Source organism: Taudactylus pleione, unplaced genomic scaffold (genome assembly GCF_031769625.1).
Source record: "Taudactylus pleione unplaced genomic scaffold, aTauple2 ptg000435l, whole genome shotgun sequence".
NCBI classification, from domain to species: Eukaryota; Metazoa; Chordata; class Amphibia; order Anura; family Myobatrachidae; genus Taudactylus; species Taudactylus pleione.
In genome coordinates, this window is record NW_028284837.1 from 1416793 (window position 1) to 1439180 (window position 22388).

The window sequence follows — 22388 nt, forward strand, 5'->3', positions numbered from 1 at the left end:
AATAGCCACAATCAGCTCCAGACTCTGTCTAATGGGGGTGTTATGCCACAGCTATGGGACCTGCTAAACGGGGTCCCCTGGCCAAAGCATTCACAGCCCACACTACTCAGCCCAGGCCGGGAATCCCTGAAGAGGTGAGGCCCCCCTCAATAAAAGGGATTCCTCTCTCCAGGGCACCCCAGGCTTGTTTATATAGCCCATAACTAACCCCAGCACCCCAGGGCAGAGGGTGCAGGGTTGAATGTGTAAATGTTAGAATAATAAATATTGTCCTTTACAGGAGAACTAGAGGTTCCAGCAAGTCTCCCCTGCATGCTGGTACTTGGAGAACCACATTAAGGGCCTGCTGGTACCTCTAGTTGACCTGCAAAATATATTTTTTTAAAAAGACAAAACAGATACACCGAAGGTTTTAATTTTTTCTTAAACATGCACTTACTCATTCATTATCTCACACTCACACTACATACGTACCTTATCACTAGCACTGTTCTGTCCCCTTGTACAGCAGAATCAGTAAATAAAAAAGGACATTTAAACATACCCCTTGGTTCTGGTCATATTTGATCCATGTAGGCATCCACAAATTCTTAAAATAAAAAAGTAAATACACGGCCACCGGACGCATGTAGAAATTTATTGGCTGAACATTCATTGGCTATATATAATATAATTTCAAACAATCTATTATGCTTGACGGCAGTCTGAATCAACGTAAAAGTGCTTGCGGGCCTATAGGGTCCGAGCGAATTTGTGCTTGGAGCAGGCCGCACCCTTCAGGTGGATTTGGATTGTCCCCATTTGCTGAAAGGTGTAGGCTTTCCACTCAGCCAATGAGCATTCAGCCAATGCATTTCTATGGGAAATGCAGTGGCTATAGCATCATTTGCCAAGTATTTTCCCTAGGGTTCAGTGGTCCACATAGTCATTTTTATTTATTTAAGCAGATGGTGGATGCCAACATGGATTGGTGAGGACTGGATCCAAGGGTTAGGTGAGTATGTTTTTTTTTCCATTTTTTTACAGGTACGAATGTGGAGTCTACTGGACAAGGGGATAGAACAGTGCGAGGGTATGTATGTAGCATGAGTGAATGAGTGGGGTGTATGTGTACTAAAAGATTGAAATCATCAGTGTGTGTGTGTCCTGTTTTTTATTTCTTTTGTAGGTAAACTAGACGTACCAGTTTTTCCTTAATGCCCTACATGCTGGTACTTGAGTTTCTCCAAGTACCATCATGTGGGGGAGGATTGCTGGGACCTCTAGTTTTCCAGTAAATTACAATATTATTTGTTCTAATTTTTTACACAATCAACCCAGCACCTACTGCCCAGGAGTGCCTCAGATAATTTGGGATATTAGCCAAGGCCTGGGGTGCCTTGGTGAGGGGAAAATCCTTTATTAGGGGTTCCATACCTCCCCAGGGATCCCCGAACTGGGCTGTCTAGCATGTGGTGCAAATGCTTTGTCCGGGGGACCCCGTTAAGTGGGTACCACAGCTGTGGCATAACATTCCCACTAAAAAGAGTCTGGAGCTGGTTGTGGATAACATGAGGGGGCCCTACTCATTTTGTCTCCCATATTTCTCAACCAGGACTGACTCACATCTTTTAACACTTTGAAGTTTCAAAACTAGGACCACCTCAATATAGCCCGGTGCTGGTTGTTATTTTAGGGTAGGACCCCCACATCACTGGTTTTTATTAACATTTTATTAACTTTTTTCACATAGAAACCTTTACAGATATCCCTGATCTGTGCAGGCTTCTGTGTAACTCACACCTTGTAATGAAAGTCGCATTTGAGTTTACCTGAGGTTTAGCTTTAATGCACTAACTCACCAGTCAAACTCGGACACTTTAACTTGCACCGTAAAACATTTGGGTGTCTAGGGACAAACTTGCACCTTATAAATGTGCAAGAAGGTGTGAGTTTGATCCCGCACAAACACTCACTCCCTATTACATGTCACCCTAAAAGCTCTTTGTGTATAAACTTCTTTTTGCATTTTTTCATCAATTGATACCTTCTGCTTCCCAGGTTTTCATAACAAGTACTTTTCATTACTATATTTGTGTGTCTGTTTGCGTTTTGTATGTACTCTCCTTGAGCTTGTATTTTTTTTACTTATTATAAATGAAACATAAGTTTTATACAGATGATCTGCTCATAAGGCCCCAGCCCAGGACGTACTTTTTCTTGGTTCTATATTGTTCTTAGATTGTGGTAAATGACTATAAGCAGTTTTGTAACACGGTAAAAAAAAATGAGAGAAAGTAATATATAAATGCAGTAGCTAAATTAGGGGTACATAAAAATGGGTGAAAGTATATTTGAGTAATTTTAGGGCACTTTTACAAAAACAGATAAAAATACAACTGTCACTGCCTCCTGCAATATGTAAAACACCTGTCCCATCCATACAGCCCCACAGAATACCTGTCCCATCCATACAGCCCCACAGAATACCTGTCTCATCCATACAGCCCCACAGAATACCTGTCCCATCCACATAGCCCCCCAGAATACCTGTCCCATCCACATAGCCCCCCAGAATACCTGTCCCATCTATTCAGCCCCACAGAATACCTGTCCCATCTATACAGCCCCACAGAATACCTCTCATCCATACAGCCCCACAGAATACCTCTCATCCATACAGCCCCACAGAATACCTGTCCCATCCACATAGCCCCCCAGAATACCTGTCCCATCCATACAGCCCCACAGAATACCTGTCCCATCCATATAGCCCCCCAGAATACCTGTCCTATCCATACAGCCCCCCAGAATACCTGTCCCACTACATCAAATCATTTTTCCAGCATTTTTTTATTTTTTCATCCCAAAAATTAGATGTCATTATTGGCCAAATTAAGCTAATTAAAAATATTATTATTTTTAATTAGTCATTGATGAGGGTGTCCCAGTAGTTCTGAATCAAGTCCCGACATTTTTAATCGAAAGTAGAAGGTTTTGCAAAATTTTTCACCTACTTCTGGGGTCCCCAAAAAAAGACCGGCATTAATGCCAATACCGAATTCACACGCACAAAAATGCGGCTATTTGGGTTGAGCAATTATCAATTTTTCTAAAAAGTTTTCACAAGTGAAAACTTTTTGGGGAAATATAGGTTATCATGTCTAATTGAATTCCCCCATAAAATTGATTCACATGACTTCATCAATTCTATCATGAATATATATCCAGTATTAAGGCAGCCGGCTTCCCGATTGTATACCATAAAGGGGGATCTAGATGGCAGCTCCATCATAGTATCTTACATATTACTCTGTACATCAGGTTAGTGTATATAAAGGGGGATCTAGGTGGCAGCTCCATCATAGTATCTTACATAATACTATGTACATCAGGTTAGTATATATAAAGAGGGATCTAGGTGGCAGCTCCATCATAATATCTTACATAATACTCTATACATCAGGTTAGTTTATATAAAGGGGGATATAGGTGACAGCTTCATCATAGTATCTTACATGTTACTCTGTACATCAGGTTAGTGTATATAAAGGGGGATCTAGGTGGCAGCTCCATCATAGTATCTTACATAATATTCTATACATCAGGTTAGTTTATATAAAGGGGTATATAGGTGACAGCTTCATCATAGTATCTTACATATTACTCTGTACATCAGGTTAATGTATATAAAGTGGTATCTAGGTGGCAGCTCCATCATAGTATATTACATATTACTCTGTACATCAGGTTAGTATATATAAATGGGTATCTAGGTGGCAGCTCCATCATAGTATCTTACATATGACTCTATACATCAGGTTATTATATATAAAGGGAGATCTAGGTGGCAGCTCCATCATAGTGTCGACTCTGGACACTAGCTATGATTACTGAATGAGTCCCTTCTTGGTCACCAGTGGCGGGCTGGGCCGAGGGGCAGGGTGCCATGTGCTCCCCGGGCCGCAGCGTCATGCGGGCCGCAGGCAGTCTGTGTTCGGTCAGCGCTACACAAGTGACAAACACACAGCTGCCGGCTCCGGCAGCTGGGTGTTTGTTTTGTTCAGCAGCCAATGAGAGTCTGTCAGACTCTCATTAGCTGCTGCTGCGCCCACTGCAGGAGCCGTGCCATCTTCCGGCTCACGCAGTGGGAAATGGGAGAGGCGTCATGATGTCATGACATCTCTCCCATAATGCAGAGTGGCCCGGCCCAGGAAGGTCAGACGGAGGAGCGGAGGAGCGGATGGCGATGGCGGGAGCGGGGATTCAGGTGAGTGTTTTTTTTATTTTTATTATGTGTGTCTACTGGGGGGAGGGGCTAGCACTACAAGGGGGAGTCCACTACTGGGGGCACTACAAGGGTGGGACTACTACTACTGGGGGCACTACAAGGGGGGAACCACTACTGGACACACTGCAAGGGGGGGACTACTACTACTGGGGACAATACAAGGGGGGGACTACTACTACTGGGGGCAATACAAGGGGGGACTACTTCTACTGGGGGCACTACAAGGGGTGGGACTACACTACTGGGGGCACTACAAGGTGGGAACCACTACTGGAGGCACTGCATGGGGGGGACTACTACTACTGGGGGCAATCACTACAAGGGTGGACTACTACTACTGTGGGCACTACAATGGGGGAACCACTACTGGGAGCACTACTAAGGGGGAGATCACTACTGGGGACACTACAAGGGGGGGTGACTACAGGGGGGGCACTGCAAGGTGGAGACCACTACTGGGGATTGTTTTGGGGGCACTTCAAGGGGGGACTACAACTGGGGGGACTACTACTATGGGCACTACAAGGGGGGGACTACTACTACAAGGGGGACTACTACTGGGGGCACTACAAGGGGGGACTACTACTACTAGGGGCACACCAAGGGGGGACTACTACTACTAGTGGAACTACAAGGGGAGGGGACTACTACTAGGGGCACTACATAGGGGGAGGGGATTACCGAAGGAGGGCACTGCATCGAGGGACCACTGCTGGGGGCTCTATAAAAAGGGCAATACTGGGGGTACTGCATAGGGGGAGACTTCAACTGGGGCCACTATTTAAGGGGCACTGCATAAGGGTTACCACTATTGGGGGCACTGCAAGGGGGTGGACTTTTACTGGGGGTACTATAGGGGGTACCACTACTGGGGGGACTATATAAGGGGCTTACTACTGGGGTCACAAGGGGCACTGCACAGGGGGGACCACTACTGGGGGCACTGTATAAGGGGCACTGCATAGGTGGGATCACTGCTAGAGGCCTGCATAAGGGGGTCCTCTCCTGGGGCACAGGGGGCACTGCATATGGGCGCCACAATGGGGCTGCCCCTAATCTTTATATTTACTTTACATTAATCCCATATGGACCTGCCTCCTCCCTGGAACACTTGAGGAGGAGATGGGGGGGTGCCGTAGCACGCATGTTCTTCGTGCACCCTGGCTACACACTACTCCTCTGCCAGGGCTGCCTGCATGCATTTGCCCCTCAGGCTAAAAGTTGCCAGGCAGCCCCTGTTGGTCACCCTCAGGCTTTGTTTGCTAAAGGCTACATATGATCATGTGTGTAAAGAGACACGGACACAAATGTGTATATGTAACCACAAGCATCTCCTCTCTGCTTTATTTAACAGACAGACTCATTAATAGGTTCCAAGTAACGCATCTGTTGTTCTTTATGTGCAGTGAGACTATAGTGCTGTTTATACATTGGAATCGCATACCTTACCATATATGTACATATGCTTTTCTGTGCACATATTACAGGGTCTGTACAATAAATTAACTCCATCCTGCCCTGCGCACCCACCCTCCATGAATACATGGCATACAAAATGGATTCTTATTCCAAAATGGCTTCTACACTTCCACAATAGTATCTTACATATTACTCTGTACATCAGGTTATTATATATATAAAGGGGGATCTAGGTGGCAGCCCCATCATAGTATCTTACATATTACTCAGTACATCAGGTTAGTATATATAAAGGGGGATCTAGGTGGCAGCTCCATCATAGTATCTTACATATTACTCAGTACATCAGGTTAGTATATATAAAGGGGGATCTAGGTGGCAGCTCCATCATAGTATCTTACATATTACTCTGTACATCAGGTTAGTATATATAAAGGGGAATCAATGATCACAATTATAATAATTACAATATACCTATCTGACCCATACAACACCATAACTGGGTAGAATTATAATTTCCTTTGTTCACTCCACAAGGAGGTAGCCATCTTTATCAAAATGCAGACTATCTTCCATATGGCAATTACTTATGACCATTCAAAGCTGTTATTAATTCAACTTCCATAATACAAGCCTATGATTACATTCATGAGTATACAACACATACCAAGCCTATCTCTCCCAAGCAGAGATATTGTTCAAGCACATGGGAAGGCCCTAACACAGCTAACCAGCGGATCTCAAACAATTATATCAACCAGCATCAATCATTACAAATATTACAAAAACTCCATAATCAATCCCTTTCCTGCATGCTGCTAAAACAACCAGTATGAACAGACTATTGTACACTACAGTGTAGATGATAACATTACAGACTAGCTCACATCATATCATCCACTGTATGCTAACACAGACTTATGAATTCCCTTACCAAACTACAAACTTATTACAAACAATCTAGATAAGCTAATAACAGGTTAACACAAAACTCGCTACAGATACCCAAATAGACTAACTACTGTATAGTTTAACAACAATATACTTAGCCATATTCCCAATTGAACAGAGTCCCATTGTTTAGGTTGTCTTGTGAGAGACAACCCCCTGCTCCAATTCCCTGCTCCAAGTGTCCTGGCCTCTGAGTGTGTCCAAAATGTGCATGCCATGTTCCCACCCCCTTTCACCTGTGAGGTCATCAGAAAGGGAATACCCTTTTGGTTACCTGAAACTACTGCTAATTAGATTCTAGTCTCAGTTACCTATCTCTATTGATTAGACTGGAATAACCAGTCCTCTGGACAAAAATGTAAACAAGCCTACACAATGTCACTGTCCTTTGATAAGGGTTAGAAATCTGTTACAGGGCATTTAATGGACAATTTCAAATGGATACAAAAGGTCTCCAACCTCCCTTTGCATCCCCCTTTCTTCCCCGCATGCAAATCTAAGCTGCTATGGCATACAACATTTCAAGTAGTTATTCTCTCTAACATTCATATTTCATAGCCGCATGTTCTGATCTTCATATTGATGTCACCGGAATGCTGTGGGAAGAGAACGGATCAGTACGGCACCAAACACTGTCCATTTATAATTTACTATGCCATAGTTACAGAAAACATTCATTTCTTTACACGTGGGCACTGTGACTAAACCATATAATAATAATTCCTTTTACGCTGCAGGACCATTGCTTTTAAATGTGTATGCAGGGAAAACACCACTGCTTTGCTATTGCTCAAATATAAGTCTGTGGTGATTTTAATGTGTTGGAAAGTTATTTTATGTATTCTGAACACTGTCGGTATGTGTTTGGGGAAGATTGTTAAAAAGCTGTTCGTGCTACTTTTAGCAATTTTGCACTGTGGTTTGTGTACTATGTATTTTTGACAAAATGGCGCTTGTGTAAGCTTTCTTTTCTAAAATGGAGTCTTGCTGCCAATCACAAGATGGCGTTGTGCAGGTTTTCCTGATTGCCAAACAGATTCTGTCTTACCCAATTATTTGGTTTCGACAATATAAAGCGGTATCTAGGTGGCAGCTCCATCATAGTATCTTACATATTACTCTGTACATCAGGTTAGTATATATAAAGGGGAATCTAGGTGGCAGCTCCATCATAGTATCTTACCTATTACTCTGTACATCTGGTTAGTATATATAAAGGGGTATCTAGGTGGCAGCTCCATCATAGTATCTTACCTATTACTCTGTACATCAGGTTAGTATATATAAAGGGGTATCTAGGTGGCAGCTCCATCATAGTATCTTACATATTACTCTGTACATCAGGTTAGTATATATAAAGGGGTATGTAGGTGGCAGCTCCATCATAGTATCTTACATATTACTCTGTACATCAGGTTAGTATATATAAAGGGGTATGTAGGTGGCAGCTCCATCATAGTATCTTACATATTACTCTGTATATCTGGTTAGTATATATAAATGGGTATCTAGGTGGCAGCTCCATCATAGTATCTTACATATTACTCTGTACATCAGGTTAGTATATATAAAGGGGTATGTAGCTGGCAGCTTCATCATAGTATCTTACATATTACTCTGTACATTAGGTTAGTATATATAAAGGGTAACTAGGTGACAGCTCCATCATAGTATCTTACATATTACTCTCTACATCAGGTTAGTATATATAAAGGGGATCTAAGTGGCAGCTCCATCATAGTATATTACATATTACTCTGTACATCAGGTTAGTATATATAAAGGGGTAACTAGGTGGCAGCTCCGTCATAGTATCTTCCATATTACTCTGTACATTAGGTTAGTATATATAAAGGGGTAACTAGGAGACAGTTCCATCATAGGCCCGTATTCAATTTGAAGCGTTAAGTCCGGATCCGCGTTAAGTTACCGCCGAAGACGTCATTATCACCTGTTTTGGTTTTCCTCTGTATTCAATTTGAAAGACTTTCTGCCTAGGCGGAAAATCAATGCAATGTAAAAGGTGGTAAAGTATCGCCTGTGAATGGCAGGTGGAGAAAAGTGCAGAATTGGGGTTTTGTGGTGCAAAGTTCGGGAACCCCCCTGCAGCCTTTAGATAGCCCCCCAGAGGTAATCTGTCAATAAAAAAAAAAACTTTAGGACACCCCAAAAATTTACTTTGAAAAAGGGGGCGAAAAAAAAAATGTTGGGGTACAAAGTTAAAAACTAGCGAACTTAACTCGGGCGGGTTCCCCAAGTATGCCCCAAGTGTTTTTTTGATTGCAGGTGTTTGCGGCAGGTGGATTTTTCATGATTTTTTCAAGTTCACTTTTTCAACTTTAAAGTATGCTGTCCCCCATTTTCAAGTATCCCAAATTTGCTGGGAAAACTTTTTTTCTGGAAAAAGCTCCTAAATACTATTCTGCATCAGGAATAGAAAAACGCTATTTAGCAGCTATTTAGCCCATTTATAAACACCACATACCTTCAGCGAGCCAAATTGGGGGTACCATAGTGAACCCCCATGTCAGAGCATCATTTGGGGGGTGACAGGCTGTTTTCCCCATAAATGACAGTACCTGCCGCTTGTTACAGTATTGCCGGGTGCCGTTTATGCTTACTTTGAAATTGAATACAGGGATACGTGGGCACGCGTGCGATACTTTAACGCCTACAAAACAGGCAAAGTCGGCATTAATTCCGAACCGTGTTAACTTAACGTAGATATAGTAGCTTACATATTACTCTGTACATAAGGTTAGTATATATAAAGGGGAATCTAGGTGGCAGCTCCATCATAGTATCTTACATATTACTCTGTACATCAGGTTAGTATATATAAAGGGGAATCTAGGTGACAGCTCCATCATAGTATCTTACATATTACTCAGAACATCAGGTTAGTATATATAAAGGGGAATTTAGGTGACAGCTCCATCATAGTATCATACATATTACTCTGTGCATCAGGTTAGTAAATATAAAGGGGAAGCTAGGTGACTGCTCCATCATAGTATCTTACATATTACTCTGTACATAAGGTTAGTATATATAAAGGGGAATCTAGGTGACTGCTCCATCATAGTATCTTACATATTACTCTGTACATCAGGTTAATATATATAAAAGGGGAATCTAGGTGGCAGCTCCATCATAGTATATTACATATTACTCTGTACATCAGGTTAGTATATATAAAGGGGAATCTAGGTGGCAGCTCCATCATAGTATCTTACATATTACTCTGTACATCAGGTTAGTATATATAAAGTGGTATATAGGTGACAGCTACGTCATAGTATCTTACATATTACTCAGTACATCAGGTTAGTATATATAAAGGGGAATCTAGGTGACAGCTCCATCATAGTATCTTACATATTACTCAGTACATCAGGTTAGTATATATAAAGGGGAATTTAGGTGACAGCTCCATCATAGTATCTTACATATTACTCTGTGCATCAGGTTAGTAAATATAAAGGGATATCTAGGTGGCAGCTCCATCATAGTATCTTACATATTACTCTGTGCATCAGGTTAGTATATATAAAGGGATATCTAGGTGGCAGCTCCATCATAGTATCTTACATATTACTCTGTGCATCAGGTTAGTATATATAAAGGGATATCTAGGTGGCAGCTCCATCATAGTATCTTACATATTACTCTGTACATAAGGTTAGTGTATATAAAGGGGAATCTAGGTGGCAGCTCAGTCATATTACCTTACATATTACTCTGTACATCAGGTTAGTATATATAAAGGGGTATATAGGTGACAGCTCCATCATAGTATCTTACATATTACTCTGTACATCAGGTTCAGGTTAGTATATATAAAGGGGTATATAGGTGACAGCTCCATCATAGTATCTTACATATTATTCTGTACATCAGGTTAGTATTTATAAAGGGGGATCTAGGTGGCAGCTCCATCATATTATCTTACATATTACTCTGTACATCAGGTTAGTGTATATAAAGGGGGATCTAGGTGGCAGCTCCATCATAGTATCTTACATATTACTCTGTACATCAGGTTAGTATATATAAAGGGGGATCTAGGTGACAGCTCCTTCATAGTATCTTACATATTACTCTGTACATCAGGTTAGTATATATAAAGGGGTATCTAGGTGGCAGCTCCTTCATATTACCTTACATATTACTCTGTACATCAGGTTAGTATATATAAAGGGCGAGTGGTGCTGCAATGTGCAGTAGGGGTAACTGATCCTAGTTATGGGTAGACTTGGTGAGATTTGGGGATATGTGTGCTCCTGGGTCGTGTGTGTGTGGTCAATGGGGAGGAGGAAGTGGAGGATTGGGGGGTTGGTTGGGGGAGGGGGAGTGGGTGTATGCTGTTGTGGGTGTGGTGCAGGATGAAAGAATCACTGGAGGCTGGGTGGGTGGTTTAAGTGACACATACGTTTATTGGTATTCGTGTATCACTTGTGAAGAAGATAATAGTTTTCAATTTGGAGGCACAGTGCTCCTTGAAGGTTGCAGCTTCTCAGAATAGTTTGTGGGGGCATGCAGAATGCCCAGTTGGTGATGGGGTGGATGGCAGGGCGGTGTCCACAGTTTGAGGAGTAGGGTTAACCCTTTCAGGGGGCTTCTTGACATGCGGTTGTACTACTGCATGCATCCCTGCTGTACCTATGGTCGACAGACTTCTCAACCAGGATGCCCTGGTATTGGTGTTCGGGGGTGCTCCCAGTATGTGGAGTCCTGCACTGGTGAGGAGAGTCGGTGCCCAGGTCCTTGGTATGGGTGCGACTCACTCAATGTCCAGTTGGTTGCCAAGGTGGGTGCCAGTCCATGATATTGTGGCTCACACCTGTGGATGCAGTGCAGGTGATTGTCCTGTATGCTGTGTGTGGCTGCACTTAGGATGCCTGTGGCATGGTTGGTGTGGGACCGTGGGTCCCTGTGCCGTTGATGTGTGGCAGACTGGGTGTGCTCGGACTCGACCCACCAGGCTTGGTGGGGAGTTGGCATGTGGTGGGGGGTAGGATAGCGTGTATTGCACAGGAGGCTGTGGCCGGTGTGGGGGTGTGCATTGCCGCTGCTGCCGCTAGTGGGTGTCCAGGCATGGATAAAGTATCGAAGTTGATGGGTTCAGGGGTTTATTAGTTTAATTGTTCAAGAGTGAGATTGGTATGCATTAGCCTCCAATGTTTTTCAGCCCATTGGCCTTCTTCATGGAGTTCCTGAACTGTGTGTAGAGCTGGGATTATGTAGGTGGTGTCTTGATTGAGGTCCATCATGTGATAATCGATGGGCCAATCAAGGGTGTGGTGGGAGTGGCTAGATGAGATGGGCTGATAGGTGTGTGTGGTGGTGATTCATGTCCAATGGGGTATTATGGATCTGTGGGTGTGTCATAGAGGTTGGGAGCTGTGGTTGTTATGGTTACCTGTATGTGTATGTGTGTTTAGGGACATGTGGGTGTGGGTGGTGGTGCTTCATGTCCAATGGGGTGGTGTGGATCCTTGGGTTTTTCAGAAAGGTTGGGAACTGTGGTAGCTATGGTTACCCGTATGTATGTGTTTAATGACGTGCGGGTGCTCGACTCGTTGGTATGAGCACCTGAGTGTGGTGGCTAGTTTGGGGGGCTAATTGTGTGTGTTGTCTTGAGGGTGTGTGGCCCCATGGGTTGGAGTTTATGGGGTTCTGTGGGGGTGGGTAGATGTGTGGTCTCTGGGTGGTGGTGGGGACTGAGTGAGCTTGGGTAGGTGGAGGTGTGTCATTATTTCTTAGTGATGATTGTTTGGTGTGGTGTATTATTTGCAGTGTGTGTTTGAGTTTGTGTTGAAGGGGGTGTTTGTTGCAAGGGGCGAGTGCATGTAGAAGACTGGGTCAGGGTGTGGATTGGTTGGTGGTCTGTCCCGCAGGAAGTGGTACGTGGCATCTTTTGTTGTGTGGAGGTGCAGCACTGGGTCTTTGTATTTGTCATTGCCCACTATATGGTGGGCGATCTTGATGGTTATAGGTTAAGCTGTCAGTGTGTGTGTTTCGTCTGTAACTTGAGTGATGGTGTGTGTCTGTGGCAATGCAGTTTGTTAATGGTTGTTCGGTGTTAATTGGTTTCGGAATGCTGGTGTGTGTGGTTGGTTGTTGGGATGTCTGGTGGTTGATTGTGTTTGGGTAGGGTGTGTCATAGGTCTGTTGGTGGGTAGTTTGTATGTGGGGGATTGGTGTTGTGTGTTACCGAGTGTGATGGTTGAGGGTGTGTGGTATAATTGGTAGAAGTTGGGGATGAGTGTATTCCTTTAAGCTCGATGTGGAGGGTGATGTTGTGGTGGGACAGAGTTTTTGATATGCTACTTTGATATGACAGATTGGATTTAATTGTCTATGTTGAGACCATGTGGTGTGAATGTGTTCAGGGTGAAAATCCATTTTAATTCTTCTTTGTTAAGTTATTTGGTTATATCCCTCTCCAGTTTTTGGTGATGGTTTTGATGTCTGTGAATTGGATGTCTTTGAGGTTACTGTGGTGTTTTTCCAGGAAGTGTAGTGGGATGCTATAGTTTTCTGATTTGTTTCTGATATTCCTGAGATGTTCAGCTATTCTGGCTTTTAGTGGTGTAATGGTTCTGCCTATATACTGTTGGTTGCATGTGCATTTGAGTAGGTAAATTACGTGGCTGGTATTGCAGGAAATGTGTTCTTATATCTTGTATTCTTTACCTGTGTTAGTGGAGGTGAATGTAGTGGTTGGCTTTGTGCTTCTGTAGTCTAGAGTGTGGCAGTTGCTGCATGTGCCACAGTGATAGAAACGGGTAGGTTGCTCAGTGTCATGTTTGAGGGTGGTTGGTGGAATGTGGTTTGAAACTAATTTGTTTTCGATGTCTGGGGCTTTTCTGTATATTGGGACGTGGTGGGAGTGTTCCTGTGTTTTGTCTCTTAGGAGAAGATTCCAGTGTTTCTGTATGATTTGTTTGAGCTGTATCACGTTGGTGTTGTATTGTGTGATGAATGGAATAGTGTCTTTCATGTGGTTTTCTTTGTTCTCTTTGTAGGGAAGTAGTGGTTTTCTTTCTTCATTGCCTATCTTTTGTAATGTATGTTGTAGTGAGTAGGTGTTGTATTTTTTCTAAGTGAATTGTTGTTTGAGTTTCTCTCCTTGATCGTAGTAATCAGTATTATACAAATCTAAAAGCAATGGCCAGTGACAGTGTTATGTTGTTGTATATAAATATACATTATTTTCCTTATATAATATAACATCTCTAATTGAATCTTTCTTACAGGACAACTGAGCAAGATCCCAACTAAGAATATTAAAAGACTCTGTGGGAAGTGACATTACTCTCTGACCAAGCCAAATAAATGTCATTTCTTCTTACACCTCTGGAGGATTCACTAAATGTAATCTCATTTTCTGTATAGAAGAAAAATTCAAAAACTAATTTGTTTCCCATCAAATACACAATGAGTCTCACAGGAGAGAAACTGCATATGTGTTCTGAGTGTGACAGAAGCTTTACGTGTATTTCCAAGCTTCTCATACATCAGAGGAGTCACACAGGAGAGAGACCATTTCCATGTTCTGAGTGCAGCAAGTGTTTTACCAAGAAGTCAAATCTTGTTACACATCAGAGGATTCACACAGGAGAGAAACCACATCTGTGCAATGAGTGTGACAAACATTTTACACGTAAATCAGATGTTCTGAGACATCAGAAGACTCACACAGGAGAGAAACTGCATATGTGCTCTGAGTGTGGCAAACACTTTACACGTAATTCACAGCTTCTCATTCATCAGAGGAGTCACACAGGAGAGAGACCATTTCCATGTTCTGAGTGCAGCAAGTGTTTTACCCAAATGTCACAACTTGTTACACATCAGAGGAGTCATACAGGAGAGAAACTGCATCTGTGCTCTGAGTGTGACAAACATTTTACACGTAAATCAGACCTTCTCAGACATCAGAGGAGTCACACAGGAGAGAGACCATTTCCATGTTCTGAGTGCAGCAAGTGTTTTATTCATAAATCAGATCTTGTTACACATCAGAGGAGTCACACAGGAGAGAAACCGCATCTGTGCTCTGAGTGTGACAAACATTTTACACGTAAATCAGAGCTTCTCACACATCAGAAGAGTCACACAGGAGAGAGACCATTTAAATGCTCTGAATGCAGCAAGTGTTTTATTCATAAATCAAATCTTGTTACACATCAGAGGAGTCACACAGGAGAGAAACCATTTAAATGCTCTGAATGCAGCCAGTGTTTTTCCCAAATGACAGAACTTGTTACACATCAGAGGATTCACACAGAAGAGAAGAATTATAAATGCTCTGAATGCAGCAAGTGTTTTATTCATAAATCACATCTTGTTATACATCAGAGGAGTCACACAGGAGAGAAACCATATAAATGCTCTGAATGTAGCAAGTGTTTTACCCAAATGTCACATCTTGTTACCCATCAGATGAATCACACAGGAGAGAAACCATATAAATGCTCTGAATGTAGCCAGTGTTTTACTCAAATGTCAAATCTTGTTATACATCAGAGGATTCACACAGGAGAGAAACCATATAAATGCTCTGAATGCAGCAAGTGCTTTTCCCATAAGTCAGTTCTTGTTACACATCAGATGATTCATACAGGAGAAAACCCATATAAATGCTCTAAATGCAGCAAGTGTTTTTCCAATAAGTCAGCACTTGTTACACATCAGATGATTTATACAGGAAAAAACCCATATAAATGCTCTGAATGCAGCAAGTGTTTTTCCAATAAGTCAGCTCTTGTTAGACATCAGAGGAGTCACACAGGAAATAAACCATATAAATGCTCTGAATGCAGCAAGTGTTTTTCCCAAAAATCAGCACTTGTTACACATTGGATGATTCACACAGGAGATAAACCATTTAAATGCTCTGAATGCAGCAAGTGTTTTATCCATAAGGCACATCTTGTTACACATCAGAGGATTCACACAGGAGAGAGACCATATAAATGCTCTGAATGCAGCCAGTGTTTTACCCATAAGGCAGCTCTTGTTACACATCAGATGAATCACACAGGAGAGAAACCATATAAATGCTCTGAATGCAACAAGTCCTTTTGCCATAAGTCAGCTCTTGTTAGACATCAGATGATTCATACAGAAGAAAACCCATATAAATGCTCTGAATGCAGCAAGTGTTTTTCCCATAAATCAGCACTTGTTACACATCAGATGATTCACACAGGAGATAAACCATATAAATGCTCTGAATGCAGCAAGTGTTTTTCCCATAAATCAGCACTTGTTACACATCAGATGATTCACACAGGAAATAAACCATTTAAATGCTCTGAATGCAGCAAGTGTTTTATCCATAAGGCACATCTTGTTACACATCAGAGGATTCACACAGGAGAGAGACCATATAAATGCTCTGAATGTAGCAAGTGTTTTTCCCAAATATCAAATCTTGTTACACATCAAAGGATTCACACAGGAGGAAAACTCATATAATTGCTCTGAATGTAATACATTTTTGTGTATTTATCATGTCTCCATAATTATCAGATGATTCACACAGGAGAGTAACCATTTAAATGCTCAGAATGCAGCCAGTGTTTTACTTGTAAGTCACATCTTGTCAGACATCAGAGGATTCACACAGGAGAGAAACCATTTTAATGCTGTGAATGCAGCAAGATTTTTACTAGAAAGATAATAATTATTAATGACCTGATGAGTCTCTCTGAGGGCCTGAATGTAGCAAGTGTTTCATCACTAAGTTATCTTGCATCACCACAATTCACACTCGCCTACAGTCCCGGAAATGGTCAAGAGTTGCCCGAAAATTAGGTGGTTCTCCTGACCACACAGAAAAGAAGGCAAGACTCCCACACCTCCATCCATCTCAAGTGCTGAATGTTTTCTCGGCACTGTATAGCGGGGGGCTGATGATGATGACACTATTGTGTCATCATGTCCGCTAATCCGCCCACTTTCTGAACCACGATGGGCCCTCTCTTGTGTTTTGGCTGCCCCCTCCTGGAGGAGGGGGCAGAAAAGTAGAAAAGTATGCCACCATGTGCATTCAAGGGAAACCATTTTTATTTCCTGAATGTGTCAAGTGTTTTATATAAATTAGACTTAATAAACACTGGAGAGGGTTTGACAAGGGGACTTGGGGGCACTTTCCCCCTGGGATGGTAGGAACTAGAGCTGCAGCATAACAACAGACATTGGTGATGGAGCTGCCAATACTGAGCTTTCTATCCTGTAGAGAGTTCCAGCAGCGCCTCTCAGTCCTGGGATTCCTTGTATTCTAATCATTTTTATAGTCAAAACTCTGGAGTAAGAAGTGTATGGTAGGTGAGGCACTGCCTCCCCTGTCTGCCTTTTCTGCACATCCCTGATCAAAACTCTCCAAATTTCAAAAACTATATACTGCTGCACTTTTATATAATGCTCAGATAAACCCTCCGGTGCATATATGTATGTGTAAATCTGGCTTTGATACAAGCCAGTGCCACCCCAGCCATTTACCTCACTGCATGTCATATATATACACCAGTGTATGAAGAGAGGTGGCATTCGGAGTCTTTATAATCAAAAGGTGAACCCCAATCCATGGGAGTTTATTGTGCCAAGGGGATTTGAACATCTGGTAGAAGGTAAGTATATGTGAGTGTGTTAGGTGTGTAATAAACTTGTAAAATCTAGGGCATATTTGTGCTATGTTTTTTTACAGTAATGGTATGGGTGCCAGCTGCCTGCTGGCACTTGTAGTTCCACAACTGCCAAAAGGCAGGGATGCTGGCACCTGTAGTTCCACAGTAAAAAAAACAATAGTTTCATTATTATCTCATCACTATTACACCTGCACCCACCTACCAGGGGTGCAGGGAAGAGCCCGGAGCTGCAGCTTAAGCCTGGGGTGCTCAGGAGAGGGAGAACCCTTTTATTTGGGGGTACCCACCTCCCCAGAAATCCCCAGCTTGTGCTGACTAGATTAGAGTGTTAATGATTTGGTGCTATTGTTAAAAATGGAGGGGATCACTACACATTTTTTTCCCGGTATTTTTGAAACAAGGACTGCATCAGGAACCCAGGCTGATTAGGCTTTGGGGGTGAATCCCACGTTATTTTTTTTTTGTAAATTAATAACCATTAATTTACGAAAATCCAAAAGAGAATCAGTTTTTTAAGATGCGCTCTTATCCTCAACTAACACTCTGTCTAAAAATAATTTTTATTGGATATGCATTAAAAAACTAGTATCCTCTTGTTCTTATATATAGTTACAGGATGTCGAAGACTAATTTATATAATTCCATATTTACATATGCTTTATGCTGTATAATGAAGCAGTACATGAGATTTAACAGGGCATTGGTACTTCCATTTTGTTTCTCTGTCCAAACTTAGTTTTAAATGGAAATGAGTGTATGTGTTTAAGGTCGCACCCGAGGGAAACTGTTTATCTAACACAGTGAAGAGAAAATGCCCATATATGTGTCCTTGTGCTGGGGAAACTATTCAGACTAAATATGGGATGCAATATTCCATGAGTATCACTCAAAAGGAATTCAGTTTCGAGTCTGATTGTCAAGGAGGAGTTAACAAAAATAAGCTTTGTCTATTATCTGATAATGGTAGTGGGCGTTAAAGGGGTGTATAATCTGAATATTGTAATAATGTATAAGTATTGTGTGACAATGTCAATCGTTGTTATTCCTGCATTATAACCCTGGGAGAATATATCCCAGTTAAGGGCTTGATCTAATTATTTAATTAATTAATAAAATGACAAATTCTTAAGTATACTGGTTTGGAGAATATTACTTATTATGGAACAACACCTGTTAAAGGTAATTTTAGACGAGTACTGATGTCCTACTCTATATATAGTATTGAATAAAATGTGAACTGAATGTTCTTAAATATGGTCACTTAAACAAAATATAATTTAAAAAATTGTATAGAGAGATAGGGGTCTATTAAGTAAGCAGTTAGCTTACTTAATAGACAACTATCAGCCAATCAGCATTTAGAATCTGATTGGCTGTCTCCTTATCACTTTTCTCTCTCTCCTAACACTGCTTAGTAAATAGACCCCATAAAGTGATAAAGAAAAGAAAATTATGTGAATAAAGAGATAATAATATCTCAACTGTGTGCTGTCTTTATTCATAAATATAATACATATAAATATAATACAGTCTATCCACTGTATGTGCCTCAAAAGGTAAATCTGTTATTTCAAGCTTGATACATTTGTTACATTGTTAAATTGGAAACAAAATTTACATCAACTGTAGAAAATCACCTAATCTCTGAGATAAATTGGTCCACAGCCATTTTACTAACAAAAAGTGGCAGTAGTTATGTAAAGGGCTATTTTAGGTGTGGAAGGCCAGTCATTTTCTGCAACCTACAAAGCCCAATCTTAATAGATACAGGAAAAAGATTTGTGACTTCATTAATTGTTCAACACAAGGTGTAATGTATTGCTCGCCTTTTCCTTACAATCTAAAATAAGTTGGGATGACTAAGAGACAATTAAGGAAATGAATTTTAGAACATGTAGGGAATATAAAAAATTCCCAAAGGGATCATCAGAACATGAAATAACTCACAAGCATCAGAGGGGGGATATCAACAAAGAACTCCTAAAATGTGAATCGAGATATATTTTTCTTCTGGATAGCCTTACACCATCGGGTCTCAATGAAGAAATTAATTATTCAGCCTTTTTATCAATATGGATTATAATAGAATATTCACATTATAAACATACTTACCAGCCAAATCTGGAATGATAAATCTGTGTCTATTGGAACTAATATAGTCATGCAATAATAAAGCTGTTATATATTCATGTGGATGATTAAAATTCTATATAAAATGTTCTTTGGTGCAATAGAAATACTATTATAATATATATTCACATAGGGTTTAGGTGACACTATAAGGGTTATGTGTAATTTTAGGTATTTCTAACATATATACTCTTAGGTGAGAAGATTATTTCACTATTTATCTAACTTTTTATTTTTCTACTTCAGGGTCCATAGGGTATCCACAGGATACCTTGGAGTATAGGTGATGACATCAGGCACCATAGAGTAAAATTTTCAGCCTCCCAGGATGCACTAGGGTCCCCCTCCTATACCCCGCCCCCGAGCCAAGGGATCTCAGTTTCGTTTGGTGCCTGGCCAGAGTCGGTTGCACCTGTTAGAGGGGGGCTAAGAAGAGCCCCTGAAGTTTTCTGCAATGCAGCTGTGGCTGCACATTTGGAAGAACAGCATGGACAGTCAGTTCTGACGTCCATGCTGTCTTCCCTACACCCCCGCCGGTACCAGAACGCCGGTACCATTCTGGGGATGCTGGTAAGCATCTGGGGTCACAGCTAGCAGTGACCCCAGATGTTTGGGACCATGGCCGGATCTAAGGGGGACAACAAGGTAAGCAGCGGGGTCCCGTGGTGGGACCCTGCTGAACATGGTTTAGAGTCCCCAGGCAGGGGGCTCCCTGGGGACTGGCTGCAGCATGGAGCCAGGTATTAACCTGCGCTTCCACTACCCCCCTGGGACAGCGGGCCGCGGCAGAGCGGTAGCGCTGCGGCGTCCCAGGGGTTAAATGCATGCCAGGGGAGCGTGCCTTCCCTGTCTCACAGCCGGCGCCTCCCCCGCTGCACACAGCCCTCTCTGCATACGCTGACTGGCCCTGTGGCAGCGCTCCTCCCCCAGGCCAGCCTCCTCTATGCTCCTCAGTGGCCATCTTTCACAATGCATGGTGAACGTTGCTGGAAGCTTAAAACGGAAGCATCGTGGTCTGGGTCCCCCTGCATACCTCTCCTCCTCTTGGTCAGGTCTGTGTATGCAGCGCTGTGTCCTACCAGGCTCTGTGTCTGAGTAGTTGAGATTTGTTTTTCTGTGCATTGTATGTGACTGTGCTAGCGCTGCTGCCTGCACTTTTAATTTCTTCTGTCAGCCTTTTCACTGTCCCTGATCTTTCTGCTAAAGCCTTTGTGGTGCGGTGCTTGCAGGGTGGTCTCTCGCTACACTAACAAGTATTTGTGAGAGGGGTCACATACTTACCATCATGTCTGAAAGTGACTTTCCTCTCCAGCCTCTGTGTACTACGTGTAAGGTACCAATAGTGGTGGGGGACGGTCGCGCGGAGGGGCTATATCGGCAGTGTTATTTATTGGTGCGGCCAATTACTGTCACGGCACTGGTACAGGAGCCGCCCTGGGCTTGTTTCGCCAAAGCGCTTACAACCCTGGTGGGCCAGTTTGCTCCGCAGCCTGTGTTCTCACAAATGGGATTGTCCCAGCAGTCAATGGTGTCGTCACCCATGCAGGGTTTCCCGAGGCAATTGATGGTTCCCCACAGTCTCCCTATTTCCCCTCCCCAGGCCTCACAGGAGCCTGCATGGGTTAATTTGTTGACAAGTTCTGTACAGCACTTGTCGGATGTGTTACAATGGGAGTCTGTGTTGCGGCCACATAAGCGGCCGGTGGCGTCTCTGTCTGCTCCTTATGAGGATGATGGGGAGATTCTGGATCTTTCAGACCAGGAACCTCTCCGTACTAAAGACTCGGACGCTAGGTCCAAGGTTTATTTTCCTGGACTTACTCGGGCAGTCCGTACAGCTTTGGTGATTGAGGACGAGGATCCTCGGGTGTCCAAATCTAAATATGCCTTTTTTAAGGATATTAAGGGTGACGCCACAGTGTTTCCTCTTTCGGGTCAGTTGGTGGACCATTTAGAGGAAGCGTGGAAACAGCCTGCCAAACGGTACCAGCCGCAGAGGCGTTTGGCGGTGGCTTATCCATTTGCGGATAGCGGATAATTATTTTTCTAAGTGGGAATCCCCTCCTCAGGTGGATTCTCATGTGACACGCCTAGTCCATAGTGCTACATTGCCCATGCCCTCCATGTCTTCCCTGAAGGATGCTATGGACCGTAAGGTGGACATCTGCCTAAAGTCCATTTATTCCCTTGCGGGGGGGGGACGTCAAGGCCGGCTATGGCCATTTCTTGGGTTGCCAGAGCTATGGAGCGCTGGGCTGATACTTTGGAGGCATCTTTCGATTCCGACTGTTCGGCTGAACAGACCGAGTTGATCGGCAATCTCCAGGATTCGGCCACTTATATCAATGAAGTGGCCTTGGATATCAGTACCCTGGCATCTCGGATATCTTCGGCAGCGGCAGCTGCTCGTCGCACCTTATGGTTGCGATCTTGGAAGGCAGACGCTGATTCCAAAAAGGGCTTGGAAGCTTTGCCTTTTAATGGAGAAGCCCTATTTGGTCTGGACGTGGACAAAATTGTAGCCACACTGGCGGCAGCCAAATTGGCATGTCTCCCGTCTGCTGCAGTTCCTTCCAGTTCAGGTACGTCATCCTTTCGGCCTTATAGGGCCCAGGGTAGGCCTAAAGCATAGTCCTTTCCCCAGCAGGCTGGCCCCAAAAAATCGGCAAAGCCCCGGAAGCAGGCCTGGAGTACCAGACATCAGGCCCCTAAGCCAGATGACAAGACTGCGGCCTGACGGTCTGGGCCTCCCTTTGGGGGATCCCAAAGTGGGAGGCCGCTTGCTGCAGTTCGCCCAGTGTTGGTCAGTCACCATGACAGACACTTGGGTTCTCGAGGTGGTTTCTCACGGGTACGCCCTCTCCTTTCTGCACAGGCCCCTGTCTCGATTCTTCACCACGGGTCTTCCATCAGACCGGAACAAAGCATTGGAGCTGTGGAAGGTTTTGCACACTATG

The 22388-nt window shown here is 42.9% G+C and overlaps 1 pseudogene; it reads left to right on the forward strand.

Moving 5' to 3' along the window:
- Positions 1-18761, forward strand: part of LOC148505881 (uncharacterized) — an 82845-nt pseudogene extending 64084 nt beyond the window's left edge.
- Positions 18762-22388: the final 3627 nt, after the last annotated feature.